Raw genomic sequence first — 18,535 nt, 5'->3', positions numbered from 1 at the left:
AATTATTTTTTAAAATTAAATTTTCAAGTCTCCATGCAAAAAAAAGTATCTCAACGACTACTTATCCAATCAAATTAAGCAATTTGAGTGGCGAATTCTCACCTAATTTTTAAAGTAGTATCGTATTTCTCACTAAAATAACCGCAACATTGTATAATTTTGAAGCAACGTAAGAGAAACGCTGTCGTTAAACTGAACTGAAGGGTATATCGGTGTGCACACGCAAACCCGGGCTACATTTCTCACTTTCCTTTAAATGGCAATTTTAAGCTGGCCTCTAATCACGCATATTTCTACTACAATGTCGAATTAATTTGCCCTTCTCACCAAGCCCCTGACACAAGTAAGCAACTTTTCAAACCAATATTGCCCGAGCTTATAAATCGGGAGCTGCATGGCTGGTGCACGTGTAAATGCATTTGATTGGAACCAATTCATGTCAAATGCCAACAAACAGCACCGTGCGGCACCTGATAAGCAAAGGTTCAAACCGCGCGTGTATTTATGGAGTCTAAAAATAGGCAGCTGCTATAAAATACAAGCCTGCACCTTCGAATGATGTACGGGTCTAATGCTGTCAGCGATGTCCAACGCTATGCACAGGGCCTCGGTAACTACCGCAAGGACGCTTATGAGGACGCTAAATGTCGGCATAAGCCGGTTTACATCATCACGCTTGCCTACACGAGTGAGCATTATGACAATTTTATGAACCGGCCCCATCGATAAAAATGCCACGGAGATGTTTTTTTCTCTGAGACGTGCTTTGAATACAAATGTAAAAACCGTGCAGATGACATTGCGACATTAAGAGAAACCATTGCTGCAAATTAGGCCCAAATGAATATGTATGTGTGCTCTACTACAACAACAAAATCTCTGTCTTAGTCGGATTCAAACTAATACTATCAAATGGGCTGTCGTTAGCATTCTCAAGTCCCAAGCAGAAGAAACTCACTGTGAGATGAGACGTTGTTTACACGCATGATTGTTGTTCGAGTGATCGGAAATTAGTGACTACTGTGGCGCGTTTGATAAAGCTCATGTCGGGCCTACTGACCTGAGTGCATTTATCAGGGTGGCAAACGTGAGCGTCGAGTATTGTACACACAGTTTTCAGAGATAACACTTCCAAAGCAACATCAGCTGCATAATGACTTGAACCACCTATATTAAATTTGGCTCAACTAAAAATAGTTGAACAATATTATTCACAGTGGGTTTTTTTTTTCCTATGAAGGAAATCTCCCCCTTACATAGGAATGTGGAAATGTCACCATTAGCCAATATAAAATAATCATCACCAGCATTGGTTCCAGAAAGCCTATGCTGACGAGGCATTGAATGTCGAAACGGGTCCAGAGTAAAAAAAAAACTATTTATATTTACCAGGTAAGGCCCACTGAGCTATATAGCTCTTTTTCAGAAGCAACCTGGCCACAAATGATAGCTCAATGAAGTGGCTTATCATATGGAAATTTGTAGCAGCCAAATACTTTAAACACATTTTGATGTTATATGTAGAGGAAAAAACCGGAGGACCCGGAGAAACATCCACAAGCGTCAGGGTCGGGATTGAATCCACGACCTCATGTATACCAGGTGAATTAGTCAACATTTCGCCACCATAGCGAGAACAAATACTGCTGATGGGGATGTGTAAAAATGTCTTTTGATTTTTTTATGGAAAAGCAGGTATGGAAAGAAGGCATATTGTCTGCTAATTATTTTTTGTTACATATGTTCGCAACTACGCAAAGTATTATCTTGCATTGTCAACAGAGACCAGTACTGTCCAACTCTCATTTGAAGATTGACTTTTTTCATATTAACAGTTTATTTCCTCTTTAGAAACGCACAAAACTTAAGGAGAAAACATTCAGGGCAGTTACCCTGATATGAGAATAGATTTTCCCCTTTTTCCTGGCAACAAAACAGGTGTTAAGATGTTAAAACACCAAACTGAAACCTTTTTACAAGGAATCATGTCTGCATTAACCACAATACTTGTGGTCAGAATTCAAACAAAAAAACATACTCTGATAATATATGCATTGTCTTTGAAACTGATTGGTCCACATCAGAGACAGCTTTATTTTGAGACTCGTCTCAAACGGTGTTAGACCAGAGGACGCCAAAAGGCGAACAGCACAAAGACAATGCACTATCAGAGTAATGAGAGCTACCCTACTTTGAAGCAATCAGGGAAGACGGCGTTTTGCAGGCTGGAGTGTGCAGAGTTTGCGAACGACATTGTTTTGCAATGAAAACACTTCCATTGCACTTCTCACAAATTACCATTTGTGATAGTTTATCGTGCGGCAGTCATCCAATCACCAACGCTGTAGCGCCCGCCCTCCGCCCCATGCATCGTCAAGGATAAAATGAGTTTCACTCTCTACGCAGACTTATGTCTGATGGGAAGCCATGTTTCGAGTCAACTTCTGCTATACAGGGACAGCTGCCAAATGGGGGGAGGGGGGGTGCCCTTTCAAAGGTCTTGAGATGATATGATGTTAGGCGTTTGGTGCAAAGCGCGCTCTTTAAACAAATAACTACTACTCATAATAATTATTATATGATGCAGAGAGTAAGATGAAAGGGTGTTTTATTCCTATTATTAGTGTTATCTTCTTTGGTTCTTTCGGTAAAGTCACGTAGAATGAGAATAAAAGAATAAATAAAATAACACAATAAAATTATCACGACGTTTCGGCCACAACACAAGTGGCCTTCTTCAGGTGAAAGGAACAGACCTGTTGGGACGACAGAGCTTCAATGAACGTTGTTAAGATTATTTGTTAAAGTTAAGACTTTAACAAAGCTATTTCTATGACCAGTCACAAGCTAATCCCTCAGTTATTTCAATGCTAAATTCTCCTATTTGATTTATACTAGGTGCCTCTGTGGATGTGTAGGCTTTGACTTTAACATAGCCATTTCTGTGACCAGTCACAAGCTAATCACTCAGCTATTTCAATGCTAAATTCTCCTGTTTGATTTGTACTAGGTGCCTCTGTGGATGTGTAGGCTTTGACTTTAACATAGCTATTTCTATGACCAATCACAAGCTAATCCCTCAGTTATTTAATGCTAAATTCTCCTGTTTGATTTATACTAGGTGGCTCTGTGGATGTGTAGGTTTTTACTTTAACATAGCCATTTCTGTAACCAGTCACAAGCTAATCACTCAGCTATTTCAATGCTAAATTATCCAGTTTGATTTGTAATAGGTGCCTCTGTGGATGTGTAAGCTTTAACATAGCTATTTCTATGACCAGTCACAAGCTAATTACTCAGCTATTTCAATGCTAAATTCTCCTGTTTGATATGTAAACCTCTTTGTCAAGGAGCCTCACTTCTCTAAACCAGCTTAAAAGACGCTACGAATCTTAACAACGTTCATTGAAGCTCTGTCGTCCCGACAGGTCTGTTCCTTTCACCTGAAGGCCACTTGTGTTGTGGCCAAAACGTCGTGAGAATTTTATTGTGTTATTTTATTTTATTAATTTATTATTTTATTCTCATTCTGCGTGACTTTACCGAAAGAACCAAAGAAGATGAATCCTTGCAGTCACGAAAGCTTTAAATCGAAATATTATTATGTTTACCTAACAAAACCTCACGGAGTCTTACGCCGCTCTTTTAGGAGGCTATTGCCAAGTTATTAGTTATTTGCAGTTTGGAGGAACGATTGCTACGTTTATTCAAATTGATAGGATTTTTCCGAAAGAATAGTGATCCAATTCCAAATCATGTGTGTGCCCCTTCCTTCGTATTGACACTAGGAATAGCCGTGCACGATGAGAGTACAGTTAGTCATCATTATTGTTTGGATTTCATCATCTACCCTTTTTTTATTGCATCTCACCCTACACGCTCGTACCGCCGAGTCGCGTTCATAAACGTGCCGATTTTCAACTACAACTCCCTCGCGGAATTTTGGAATAAGGAATTGTCAAGGTGGCTGCATTATTAAAATCGTATCCTTCCCCGTTTGGCCCGTGAGTGTCGACCTCGTCGCAATAACTCTCGTGGTGATGGAGGAGGCGGTGGGAAGGGGGGGGGGGTGATTGTGATCGAGGTGCCACGCAACCCCCACGGAGGAGGGAGGAGCATCTGCTAACGACCCACCGCCACGGTACCACCTTCGGTGCGTCGGGCAAGGGCAGGTCTCTATGGGAGGCTCCGAGCGGCTGGTGGATTTTCCACATTCCTATTGGAGAGGTTAATTTATTCATTAGGCAATCGCTTTTTGCCTCCCACTCAATAGCGTCTACTTGCCGGACAGGTGGCGCGCCAGCGTTCGAGCGAGCTGCTTGCAATCACAACGCCAGCGCATTCCATTCAAATCCTCGTTGAGGGTTGACTCGGCCCATTATCCCTCTAGGGTCAATAAAGTAAGCTAAAACTACGTGGGATAGTGGACAGTGGTTGTCCTATGGAACGACTCACCACCGCCATAGGAATGTGGAATTTCTGCCACTGGATCAGGGCTGCAAGCCGGGGAGGAGCACACCTCAATGCTCATTTTATCAGGAAACTACTCTGACCTGAGCATGGTAAACCCAGAGTGGGATATGACCTAACATTGACCTAGTCAAGCAGAACATTTCAAGCACCTCCTATTAGCACGGTTGGCTACGTACGGTGCGAAATAAGTTTAACATAGTACATCCAGAAACACAAGCTAGTCCGTGTAAAAGAGAGTATATATATTTTTATTTATAAATAACCGATCCTCATTCTACGTGGCACTTCTAAAATTTCGCCATCAAAAGAAGGCCACATTGTACAATGTTCATTGCCCCGTCATGGTCTCCCCATAACGTATCCGCAGTGATGCGCATGCTCAAATTAACCACGACAAATGGCTTGGGAATAGTGTCTCTGCATGTGAGGGAGCAGCTCAAAATCCAAGCAGTAATGGTCTGTCATCTGTTTCCACCCTGGTAAATCATGCCTCCCTTAAACCATCTACCGTGACACAGCCTCCCTCCTTCCCTTCTGGTATTCACCGTAATATTCAACGTTGCCATTTTCCAACCAGTCTGCTGAGCCTATCATTTCAATGCCCTAGCAAACGAATGTCTCTCTACCTGGCGAGCGAAAAAGAATAACTGCCACTCGTTGGAAAATCTAAATGAATGCAGCACAGTGCTTACATGAGCACTGCGCTGTCTTGCTAGAGACTGCATTCTCTGTCGCCCTCTCCCTTCAAGCTATTTTTATCTCCTGTGCAACGTTTTCAGCTCAAATATGAAGGTGTAAGTACGGATCTCTCATCCCAGTATAAAAACACTAGATGCATAATTGTTGTAATAACTGAAGGCGCGTGTCACTGCACCCTTTAACGTAACGTCCTGGTGCAATTTGTTTGAGGAAATAAAAAAAGTTCTTAAATGCACTTGAGATGGCAAATGTGTTCCCATCAACATTGCGATGGATTTTTTTCCTTCGCGCTTCTGAATTCCAATACAATGCTTCATTGTACCGTACAATATTTTGCGTGATTACCATGCAGCTCGGAGTGGAAAAAAAAACGACTCGGGTGTTGTTTTATTTAATCTTGACAAATAATTTCACGAGGTCTGTGTGTGTTGCATTGATTACTGTGCTAAATAATAGGCATGTAACGATTAATTCCCCGGAGATTTGATGAATGATCACGATTTGATAACTTTTGTTTCTCTCTTTTCTTCTGAATGTCTACCGTGCATCGTCCATCTTGCTCGTACCGTGTGTCTCGTAGCCAGTGCGGGTTTCTCCTTTTGTATTGGCTGTATTGTCCGTTTCATAAGCGCTCTCTCTCGTTTGTGAGCGTGTGTGTGTAAACGGTATACATTTTCGCGAGCCCACGTGAGTTCACGTCCCCCCGTGCTAGGATTCATTTTGGTTACACCATTCCTGGATACGGTTTGTGATGAATACTCCCTTTTGATGCAGAGTAGCATAATTAGAATGAGTCCGTGAGAACGGGTCGTGTCATGAGACTCCTCTTACAGTGAGGGAAAAAAGCATTTGATCCCGTGCTGATTTTGCACGTTTGCCCACTGACAAAGAAATGATCAGTCTATAATTTTAATGGTAGCTTAATTTGAACAGTAAGAGACAGAATAACAACAAAAATCCAGAAAAACGCATTTCAAAAATATTATGAATTGATTTTAATTTTAATGAGGGAAATAAGTATTTGACCCCTCTGCAAAACATGACTTAGTACTTGGTGGCAAAACCCTTCTTGGTAATCATAGGGGTCAGACGTTTCTTGTAGTTGGCCACCAGGTTTGCAAACATCTCAGGAAGGATTTTGTCCCACTCCTCTTTGAAGATCTTCTTCAAGTCATTAAGGTTTCGAGGCTGACGTTTGTAAACTCAAACCTTCAGCTCCCTCCACAGATTTTCTATGGGATTAAGGTCTGGAAACTGGCTAGGCCACTCGAAGACCTTAACGTGCTTCTTCTTGAGCCACTCCTTTGGTGCCTTGGCCGTGTGTTTTGGGTCATTGTCATGATGGAATACCCATCCACGACCCATTTTCAATGCCCTGGCTGAGAGAAGGAGGTTCTCACCCAAGATTTGACGGTACATGGCCCCGTCCATCGTCCCTTTGATGCGGTGAAGTTGACCTGTCCCCTTAGAAAAACACCCCGAAAGCATAATGTTTCCACCTCCATGTTTGACGGTGGGGATGGTGTTCTTGGGGTCATAGGCAGCATTCCTCCTCCAAACACGGCGAGTTGAGTTGATGCCAAAGAGCTCCATTTTGGTCTCATCTGACCACAACACTTTCACCCACTCGTCCTCTGAATCATTGAGATGTTCATTGGCAAACTTCAGACGGGCATGTATATGTGCTTTCTTGAGCAGGGGGACCTTGCGGGCGCTGCAGGATTTCAGTCCTTCACGGCGTAGTGTGTTACCAATTGTTTTCTTGGTGACTATGGTCCCAGGTGCCTTGAGGTCATTGACAAGATCCTCCCGTGTAGTTCTGGGCTGATTCCTCACCGTTCTCATGATCATTGCAACTCCACGAGGTGAGATCTTGCATGGAGCCCCAGGCCGAGGGAGATTGACAGTTCTTTTGTGTTTCTTCCATTTGCGAATAATCGCACCAACTGTTGTCACCTTCTCACCAAGCTAGACCTACACAAGGCTGGAATGGTCTTGTAGCCCATTCCAGCCTTGTGTAGGTCTACAATCTTGTTCCTGACATCATTGGAGAGCTCTTTGGTCTTGGCCATGGTGAAGAGTTTGGAATCTGATTGATTGATTGCTTCTGTGGACAGGTGTCTTTTATACAGGTAACAAGCTGAGATTAGGAGCACTCCCTTTAAGAGTGTGCTCCTAATCTCAGCTCGTTACCTGTGTAGAGTAGGAGTTAGAGACGCATTGTCACGCTCGTCCTCTGGTACGATGACGTCACGAATTGTGACGTCATGGACAGGGGGCGGGACGGTGACGTCATGTCCCCCTGGCGGATTTAAGCTGGAACCCGTCACGGGTTCAGGGTCGTCTGGAGGGCCCGGGAACATGAAGGGTGAAAGTCGGGACCCAGGGTAGGGGGAAATTGGCACCAGGCTAGCGTAGCCTGTAGGCAGTAAGGGGGCAATACACAGAGTCGTGTGCGGAGAGGTCTTTAATAAAATAACTGGCGTAAGCCCCAAATAAAACGTGGCGTGAGCCCCTACACGAAGATCTGCCTCGGAGTCATAATATATGCCCCAGCACCTGTATAAAAGACACCTGGGAGCCAGAAATCTTTCTGATTGAGAGGTGGTCAAATACTTATTTCCCTCATTAAAATGCAAATCAACTTATGACATTTTTGAAATGCGTTTTTCCGGATTTTATTGTTGTTATTCTGTCTCTCACTGTTAAAATAAACCTACCATTAAAATTATAGACTGATCATTTCTTTGTCAGTGGGCAAACGCACAAAATCAGCAGGGGATCAAATACTTTTTTCCCTCACTGTACATTCACCCACACCTCTTCCACTTTTAACGCCTAATTGTAATTGTTTTACACTTTTTTCACAAAGGATGTGGGCTAATTATGCTATTTTTTTGTGAAACACTATAAATAATGTTTATTTAAACCAGGTAAGGCCCACTGACCAATATTGTAATTTTTTCAGAATCGATCTGGCCACCAATAATAGCTCAACGAAGTGGCTTATCACGTGGACATTAATAACAGTCACATACTCTACATGAATGTTGATTCTAAATGTGAAGGGGGAAAACAACTGGAGGATGCGACGAAAAACTCCACATGACCACAAGGAAAAAGTGCAAACTCCAAATACAAGCCGTTAGGCTCAGGTTCGACCCACGCCCTGCTGTATACCATTCGAGGTAGTTAACATCTTGCCATCTCGGTGCCCAGAGTCACTGTTTTGCAGTTTTTATTTTAAAAATACGTTAAAGTCGGTGCCTACCTGCTGAAACAAGCGTGGACCAGCACTTACTCTCGTGGTATTTCTAAAGGCAGAGAGAGGGAAAACTCCGCATTCTTATGGCAGGGTCCAGTATCACCACAGCACAACTGCCCATGCTCACGTTATTCTTACGTGCAGCTTGAGGAACTGTAGTGAAACTGCCGCTCTTCGCACCTTCGGTCCCCACACGCGAACGGTTGCCCTCCACCAAAGGCAATTGCTTCCCTCATGAAAACTAATTTGCAACAAAATGACAGCATCTTTGTTTCCGATTGAACGCTTGGATTGCGTGGCAGCAAGTTAAATAACATCCGGCGTTACAAATTCCGTATGGGATCTACACATTCACACATTCGACCTTCCCCACCAACACCACCAGGGCACTTTTTTCCAAGTTGTGCCAACGTTTGAGCTCTCTCAGAATCCACCTCAAGCTGTAAAACCACACAGCTGGAGATGTAAAAGCTGCCGTTGGTGTAAAGGGGCAGCACAAGGGGCATCACAATGAGCAACACAAAGGACTCGCAATGCAGAGGACCGCCAGTTCGATTCCAAATTATGGCGCGGCAGTTGAAACGAAAGTGCAAGCATCTCAAATTCTCCCATCCTCAGCTTAAACTTAAACTCTGCCTCACCCAGCCGTGTGAGTGGGTTCCCCACAGTCAGTCGCTGCTGCGTGTGGTGGGGTAAGGTGTGGGTGCTTCTACCCCTTCCAACGCATCTGGTCAACGTGGGAGCAGAACGGTGGCGAAATGTTGATTCCCTCGCCTGGTTTGCATGTGGTCGTGGGTTCGATCCTGACCCTGACGCCTGTAAATTTGGAGTTTGCATGTTCTCCCCGTGGTCGCGTGGATTTTTTTCAGGGTCCTCCGGCTTGTCCCTCCACATTTAGAATCCTTTGTTTAGAGTATTTGGCTGCTATACATTTCCACGTGATGAGCCACTTCGTCAAATATATAATTTGTGATAGCCAGGTCCCTTCTGAAAAGGAGATCTATACTTGGCTTAGTGGCCTTTACCTGTTAAAATAGAAATATCATCATTAGACCTCCTTTGCCAGTACCAAAATGTAATAATAGGGGTTTTCCCCTTTTTTCTGGCAACAAAACTGAACCCTTTTTACGAGGATTCATGTCTGCATTAACCACAATACCTGCGGTCAAAATAAAAACAAAAAACATACAATGATAATATATGCATTGTCCTTGAAACTGATTGGTCCACACCAAGGGACGGCTTTCTTTTGAGCCTCGACCCAATTGGTGCTCGACTGGCAAAGGAGGTCTGATGATGTAGATGCTCATCCCGAGCCCTCATTACTTTGATAGTGCATTGTCTTTGAGCTGTGTGACGCCTTTTGGCGTCATCTGGTCGAGCACCAATTGGGTCGAGGCTCAAAAGAAAGCCGTCCCTTGGTGTGGACCAATCAGTTTCAAGAACAATGCATATATTATCATTGTATGTTTTTTTTTTACTGCAGGTATTGTGGTTAATGCAGACATGAATCCTTGTAAAAAGTGTTCAGTTTTGTTGCCAGAAAAATGGGGAAAACCCCTATTATTAAAATAGAAATAGTTCAATTTTTAATTTATGTTACCTCCAGCCAGCTGATCAACTAGCAAATCACAACACAAAATGTGATCACTGCGCAAGGATTCTCTGACCCACTTTATACAGATCAGTATTACGCTAAAATTACTTTTTTGATAATGAAGGATGTTTCCACCAATGTCTAACCGTGCACATTTAAATTAGCTAAACGTAAACCTCCTCCATGCTTCCCCCCTCTCTCTCTCTCAATGTGGTCTTGTGCAATGCTGAACTGCATTCGAGTCTACAGTCGACGGGATGTCTACTTGAGAATCGAGCCACTGCCAGTTCCACTATGCAGACCAAAGCAAAGCGGGAACATGTACGTCTCGCACGGAAGTAATTGACAGCAACCGTCTGTTGTGTGCATTTTTTTTCCTAGACTGCCATCTGCACCTCCCACAAGGGGCCACTGCCACCCACAGAGAGACAGCCCGGCCGTGGCACTTTGCCTGCGACACCCCTGGCATTGTGCACACACCGTCTTGCCTGCACTCGCCTCAATAGTTCATACTGATACGTGTTGTTGTTTTTATTTACATGGCTTTCGAAAGAATTATCCCTCCGAGCTAGTCGGAAGCCACATTATATTTAAACGCAGTAGTGTTTGAGCCATACTGATCAATACCGCTTTTGAACTCAAATCGGTCCTGCCTGGGTTAAAGCTGGACCTAAGCGGTGCAATCTTCGGAGCAGTACCCTTGAACTGCGTTACATTATTGAGCAGCATACATCAGAGAGTGCGCCAGAAAACTGCAGCAGCTCGAGAAAGACTCGCCACGTGCGAAGGGAAAAACTCTCAATTATCCGTGCAAAACGACGCCCCACTCACTACGATGCCGCTTGGCCACCTCACATCCCAAGGAGTGAGCGTCGTACAACTCCAAGTGACCACCATAGCCGAACCCACTTGTCGCCACATTACTTCAACAACAACACCACCAGGCTGAATCCTTACACTGCATCCACTATCGATTCCACATTCTCCACGATAAACATAATACTTGCAACACGTGCAACTAAAAATGACCCTGTGCCTGACACAACTCTTCCCCCAGCAAAATCGACCATCATACTTTGGAGTGCTTTAAATTCAAGAATCAATTATATTTTGTTTCATTTCTACCATCTTGTTAGAACTGTCTCATGTTTTCAATCCCATGGCAGAGAAAGAAAAAAAACGTAGTTTATTGTTACGTGGACTATGTATATTTGTTGAACATATATAAAGCACCCCATATTCATAACAAAATACTATTTAGAGTGAGTATTGGGGAGTATCTATCTCTGAATCCATCCATGAGCCAGTGGTGGAAATTCCTAATTTCTAAGGTGAAAACCAGTCTATCCATTTTAAGTTCAGCACACAAAGTGCGACCAACATTATCCATAATAGAGGTGTTTGGGGTTAGATCGCGTAAATATAAATGTCGTTAAACCCACCACCACCGGACAGCGAATTAAGTAATGTTTGTCACGTAAACAAAACATGCCAATTTGCAACGAGTTCAGCACACCGGTGTGTTGGAGAATAAACCCACAACATTTTCAACATACTGCTATGAACTGGTAACTAAATACCAATTGGCTGTGTTGGGTGGTGGTGGGTTTAACGACACATTTCTATTTACGTGATCTAACCCCCAAAAAAACGATTACAGTCTATCCATATGACACCAACTGTTTTACTTGCCACAGGTGTCATTATCTCAACCCCTGAATAATGAATGGTTGAGTTCATCACCGACTGGGATGTGAACATATGACCTTCTACCATTGCTGAATTCAGTACTCTGGCGTAGCACTACTAAGCCAAAAGGAAAACGGTTCTTAAAACAAATACCGTGCATTATTTCCCCAGAAATTTCTACAGAATTGGTTCATATCATGTATTGGATATGTCTGGCATCTCGTTCTCACAACTTTGCTATGATACCCGCAACGTGGGCTAAGTCCTGGCCACGTGGAGCACCAGAGGGCATTGTTAACTCAACTTGGCATGAGCCGCCTTCATATTGATTCGCGCGAATGCAAGTGTGAAGTTTTGTCAAGTTATTAAAATCAGCGCGGTGAGAAGATGGCAATAGGGCATAGTACTGGCCACACTACCCACTCCCTTTATGTCATGCTGGCTTCATCGTATGCTCACCAACAGCACTTGCCCTGACGGCAGAAAAGGCTAAATATGGAGGATGGCTGTGAGAGTGTGTGTGTCTGTTCATCGGTGTCTCTGCTGATGTGTGATATATGTGGTGGAGTATTGGCAATGCAGTAAATAAAATGCACTAAGATCCTGCAAGTTTGAGTAACCATCTTCGTCAAGTACAATATGAGTGGCGACCGGTATCTAAACCTGGTCTTGGAACCTCGCCAAGTCAAATAACCCTCAATTAACACCTGGCACTGTGTATAATCGCCAACACTGGGGGGGCAAAGGTGACCAGTTGTGGTGCTAACCCAAACACCTCCTTGTGTGTTGTGAACGGCTCAATAGGTGCTTGCTATCAGCATGTATCCCTCCCAGCAGACTTTAGGGCTGATTGAGAGATCCTCGTCTCTTCTTATAGATTTACATTCTCCAGGTTAGCATTTATGTTAGTTGAGGATTGAGTTTCCCGTGGCAGTTTACCTTCTTTCCGAATTAGACGCAAGGTTGTAACGCACTACTCTTTTACTCGGCTAATGACCTATTTTACATTACTCACAATTGCTAGTCTGATCACGTTCTTGTAAGATTTTCAGTACAATGGCAGCCTTAATAGTGAAATGCAATTCTGCACGTCATTAGTGAGAAACCACAAAGCATTCTTCAATTCATTAAACGGTTGTCGAATAGCAATCTCGTTTGACTTTAAGCTTGATAAATGTGAAATCGTGCAAAGGTCTGGACAGGGCTGGAAATGAGTATTACGAAGTGACAGCTCTTTATGGCCAATGAGTGCCAGGCAATTAACTCCAATATTTTGGTTAATATTTATTTAACATATTAGCTGCAAATGCAAACAAATGTCAAGTTACTGACCCACAGGGGCACACCTTGTATAGGAGAGTTTGCGATGTCACAGACAATGCGGTTTCACAGTTCAAAGCACTTTGCACGATCATTCTGCAGGTCACAGAATTGTATTAATGATATTTACGTGTAAAATATTTGCTGCGAATAGCATTAACATTTTGACACGTTCGTAATTGTATTGATCAAACGTTTTCTCGAACGCCTGCAAGCACACCGAGGTGCATTGCACGAAAATTAATCTGCTTTAGAGTTCGGCAATTTTTTCACATTTTGGGGTTTCACTTACAACACCAGCAAGCGGATTGGTTTATTCATGTAAATTATGTGACGAGGTGATTTGATATACTTCAGAGGTGACTTCATGCTTTAGGTCAATTTCTGTAATAATTATTTTGAAGTGCTCATGTTTTGATATTAATACGTGGGCGAGCATAATCACCAATGTGTTCTCCTTCTGCTTCACGTGTGTATGGATGTGTATGGGAGGTGATGGCCAGAAAACAGCAGGAAATAATTGCCCCAAGCATTAAAACAGGGATGGTGTCTCGTAAATGTTATCAGCTAGGCCGAATTATTCTGAGTTGAGGCCAGCAGGATACACACACACTAATTGCAGATGCCAAAGCAGAGTCCCAACAGCACACTGGGTTTGTGGCACTATAATACTGTTGAATTAATAGCCAATGGGTACGAGAACACAGCAAAGCCTCTTATTTATTTTCTTACATAAAACTATTTCAACACACGTACAAAGTGCGAAACACACTTTGCTTTTACATCTTGAAGAGAGCTAAGTGCAGGTTTTTAATAACTTCATTGCATAAGATTATTCAGATTTTATTTTAAAGCACGTACTGCCTATTCAAACTGAATTAAACTTTCACAATTCTACTCATCCAATACGGTCTTCTACTCGCACCCATTGCGGTGTTTGTACACATCTCTGAAGATGCTCGCATCACGCACACTCAGCAATCACCTGGTAGCTGATGTTTTCATCTTTTATGGTTTTCATTGCGATGGCTAGAAGTCATGGGATGCACTTTTTCCTCCTGAAAGAGTTTGCTTTATCAATAGTTTCATAAACTGTGTCTGCTCGAAAGATAATGACCACTTTCTTGCCTCGGCACTACTCTGGCCGTCTTCATGAACAATCTCATTTCGTACATTTTCTCAGTTGCATCACACGTCGCAAATAGTGGGGCTCCGTTATAGACTGTATGCACTTGGATGAAATCCATTTTGTTAATTGTGAGCGCCTTCCACCGCTCGCAGTCAACCTAGACGTGCATTTTGTGCTCGCTCGCCTTTTGGCGTCCTCTGGTCTAACACCGTTTGAGACGAGGCTCAAAAGAAAGCTGTCTCTGGTTTGGACCAATCAGTTTCAAAGACAATGCATATATTATCAGAGTATGTTTTTTTGTTTGCATTCTGACCACAAGCATTGTGGTGAATGCAGACATGATTCCTTGTTCAAGGTTTCAGTTTGGTGTTTTAACATCTTAACACCTGTTTTGTTGCCAGAAAAAAGGGGAAAAACCTATTATCACTTCTCTTTCTGCTTCTTCCCTCGCACTGCTCCACGTTGGAATCCCCTCCCATCGTCTGCTTCCAAGCTCAATTCAAGAAACTTGCATCTTCTTTGGGTCTTTTGGTAAAGTCACGTAGATATAAATACAAATATCACAACGTTTCGGTCGAAACGCAATCAATCGTCTTCAGGCGTAAGAAAGAGGGGGAAACTTGCATCTGTTACATTGATTGTGCTGTTTGCTGCTGGACCTAAGCCATGATATTCAATTACCCTGGTGCATAGCGAGCCACCTCCTGCACAACAGACAACAGCGCTGGTTTATTACAGGCCCACGAGCCTATCCTCTTCCCCGACGCCCGATGAAGATACACATACAAACAGAGATGGTATTAAGACAGACAGTTTAGAGGAGTTAGGCTTGCATTGACCCGATGCTGCAGAAATTAAGTGCTCCCAAAAAGGCAGTGTGGCTGATTAAATGTGTAAAAAAGTACGATTTTGGGTCACGTATTGTACGTACAAATGTCTGAATCTGCATAGGTTCTACGTGCAAGGAGTGAGCCCTTGGTATGGGCCATTGAGGAAACCAGAAGTGGGTGCAAGATGCAGATTCAATAGGGACACGGCACTTCACATAAGCTCTCCACCCCATCAACGTGCACAAGCAAGCACTTCGTCTACTTCGCAAAATCTCTCCCAGAGATCTGAATTAGAGAGGGGACAAATATATGAAGGCAAATTGCCTGATTATTATACAAAAAAATCAATGAATGTTAATTAAATAAAATGAATGCATTGATTGCATATCAAACAATAAGTTTTAAAGCATCACGTATTTTAACGCTTGGAGCAATCCGATAATGCATTGGCAGCGGTGCACAAGAACGAATAACAGAACGGCTCACGTACATCAATAGCACCGTGGCCTTATATGAGGAATATTACTTAATAGGCCCTTCTTCGTATAGCTACGTGCTGTGAAGAAGGGGGAAGGACATTGCCAACTGTGATTGGAACATGATTAATTTAGTAGAGCTGGGTTGCTTTCAAGAGTCGTGCTGGATGGAATATGGCTAAAATGTCGTTCCCCTCTTTTTGCTTGCAGGGCCCTGAGCAATGTGCCGATTTCTCTGAACGAGGTCCGCTGAGTACGGCTATTTTGAAGGAACCTATTGCTTGTGTCCTCTCCCCCCCACCTCCCACACATAACCTTCTATCCCGCTCTTCCTTCGGGCTGAACGCTGTTTTAAGACCTCACCTCTTTCTCCCTGCAAAATAAAAAAAAATGCGGCAAGCGTGCAGCAAATTGTAGCCAGAGGTGGAGACGGCCCGAGTTATTCTGAGGATGCTTTCTGAATATATAAATGCTGCGTGCACGCACACGCACAGGGGCTAATTAAGCACGATGATAATAGCTCACATCCTCAGTCGCCAAGGACCCTAATGTGCTCTGACACACGGAGATGCTTTTTGACGTAAAACTCGAGTCTCTTCTTCTGCTTCGCAGCTGTCGGCAAGGAACAACCTGTCCTGCAGGGGAGCAAGTGCCCCGCGCCTTGTATAACTTACGCTACGTTGTCAATTTTAATAAAGGCCGTTTCGTGGTAGCGCACTACCAGGAAGAACTGGAGAGGACATACGAAGTAGGTGAATACATTAGTAAAGTATTCATGAAACCTAAAGCACTTTAAAAGTTTCGATTTAAAGCTTTCGTGACTGCAAGGATTAATCTTCTTTGGTTCTTTCGGTAAAGTCACGTAGAATGAGAATAAAATAATAAAATAAAATAAGACTAAAATTCTCACGACGTTTCAGCCACAACACAAGTAGCCTTCAGGTGAAGGAACAGAACTGTCGGGACGACAGCACTTCAATGAACGCTGCTAAGATTCGTAGCGTCTTTTAAGCGAGGTGAGAGAAGTAAATCGCGTTGACAAAGGAGTTTACATATAAAACAGGAGAATTTAGCATTGAAATAGCTGAGGGATTAGCTTGTGACTGGTCACAGAAATAGCTATGTTAAAGTCAAAGTTTACATATCAACAGAGGCATTTAGTGTATGGACGCTAAAGGGCTGCAACTATCCAACTATCATACAGTAAACCGATGTGAAAAAACTAAGTAACCGTGGTGTGAGAGGTTGTAAGAGGCAATTCCAGCGAAAGCGCTGCGGTATGAAGGTCACAGTAAAATACAATTAATTAAGAACCGAAATGGTATAAAACATCTTTCCAATGGTTACTAAGCCAGAATCCATCTTCTCGGTTGAAATTGTCTCTGTGCTTGTATACGTGAATGGCCTCATGAACGAATCTCATGGTAGTCGGTTGGCTTGCAAAGAACCTCCGTCTTGGAGAAGTCAATGTAATGTGAGCCCACTGAATTATAACAGTGATCTGCCACGGCAGAGGAGTTCGTCCTACCGTGTTTCAAGTCTGCTTTATGTTCGCGGATGCGGTCCGAGATATGTCATTTGGTTTCTCCAATGTAGTTGCTACCACAGAGGCACTTTAGTTTGTAAACGCCCGGGTACTGTATGTCTGGAACAGCATCTTTTACAGATGGAACCAGATCACGGATTTTATGTACTGTGTTGATTCGGACCTGGATCTTGTGTTTATTCAGGATTTTGGAGATCTTTTTAGTGACCCCTACAATGTAGGGTAATGTGATGGTTTTGAGTGGCTCCTTAAGAGGATCCTTCTTCATGACTGGAGTGATGGCTTTGCGTATTGTGTAGTCGGAGTAACCATTAAGGAGCGACTCAAAACCATCACCTTACCCTACATTGCAGGGGTCACTAAAAAGATCTCCAAAATCCTGAAAAAACACAAGATCCAGGTCCGATTCAACACAGTACATAAAATCCGTGATCTGGTTCCATCTGTAAAAGATGCTGTTCCAGACATACAGTACCCGGGTGTTTACAAACTAAAGTGCCTCTGTGGTAGCAACTACATTGGAGAAACCAAACGACATATCTCGGACCGCATCCGCGAACATAAAGCAGACTTGAAACACGGTAGGACCAACTCCTCTGCCGTGGCAGATCACTGTTATAATTCAGTGGGCTCACATTACATTGACTTCTCCAAGACGGAGGTTCTTTGCAAGCCAACCGGCTACCATGAGAGATTCGTAATATCGTCTGTGATGTCACGTGCCCGTAACGGACAATTCACGTGAGATTAAAAATGGTCTGCTAGACAGACATTCCACATGGAGCCCTCTGCATGTTAACCACGTGTCATTCACACGCAGTATTGTTCGTGCACCCCAAGACTTCATTTTACAATTTATCATTCACAGCCCTGAGTCAATCCACTGCGGAATGAAAGCCTCCCGACGTCATGCCAGTCATGGGGTTTGTTTGACCATACTTCGCCATGCTGGCCGTTGAAGGTTGGCGCAGGATCACTCATGATATCGCTCGTAATGGCAGGGAATACTCAAGATTGCCAGGTTCGTACTGCACTCCGCAGTAGCTGGTGGTCACCGGAGGCGATCGCTGCAAAGGAGACGCAGAGGAGGCCGGAGCATCTTTGGAAAAAAACGGTTCTGAGAATGTCCAACTTTCTTGCAGAGCGGCCTGCAGATCTGCGAACTGACTCACAGATCGTTCCATGCTCTGCACGTCAATGAGTCGGCTCGCGACTCCCGTGCTCTGTGGCGTGTCGTGAAGGTTCTGCTACACTCCAACCACCCATCGACTAGTCAACCCGGTCTGTGCACATTACTTGTAACGTTCTTCCCGGTTTGTCATCTGAGTTTGATTAACCTGGAAGCAATGCAAAACTCGAGACCCTGGCACCAACGTCAGTGGCAGAGTTGTCCATATTCATCGCACGGCTGCCAAATAAGACATCGCTGCTCCATCCGCACGTCCACATGTCGATTCTCAAATCATGCTCGGACGCGCTTGTACCGCTGATTGTCGACCTGGCAAATCTTT

At 43.5% G+C, this 18,535-nt stretch overlaps 1 protein-coding gene across 6 annotated transcripts in view; it reads right to left on the bottom strand.

The window, feature by feature from the left end:
* Window positions 1-18,535, bottom strand: part of LOC116943685 (gamma-aminobutyric acid receptor subunit beta-3-like) — a 301,742-nt gene that overhangs the window by 161,950 nt on the left and 121,257 nt on the right. The gene's annotated exons all lie outside the window — the stretch shown is intronic.

The sequence above is a fragment of the Petromyzon marinus genome, chromosome 18 (genome assembly GCF_048934315.1).
Source record: "Petromyzon marinus isolate PM22_M1 ecotype Great Lakes invasive population chromosome 18, UKy_Petmar_22M1.pri1.0, whole genome shotgun sequence".
NCBI classification, from domain to species: Eukaryota; Metazoa; Chordata; class Hyperoartia; order Petromyzontiformes; family Petromyzontidae; genus Petromyzon; species Petromyzon marinus.
The sequence above is the reverse complement of the archived record's forward strand: the minus strand, read 5'-3'. Positions and strand labels throughout refer to the sequence as shown.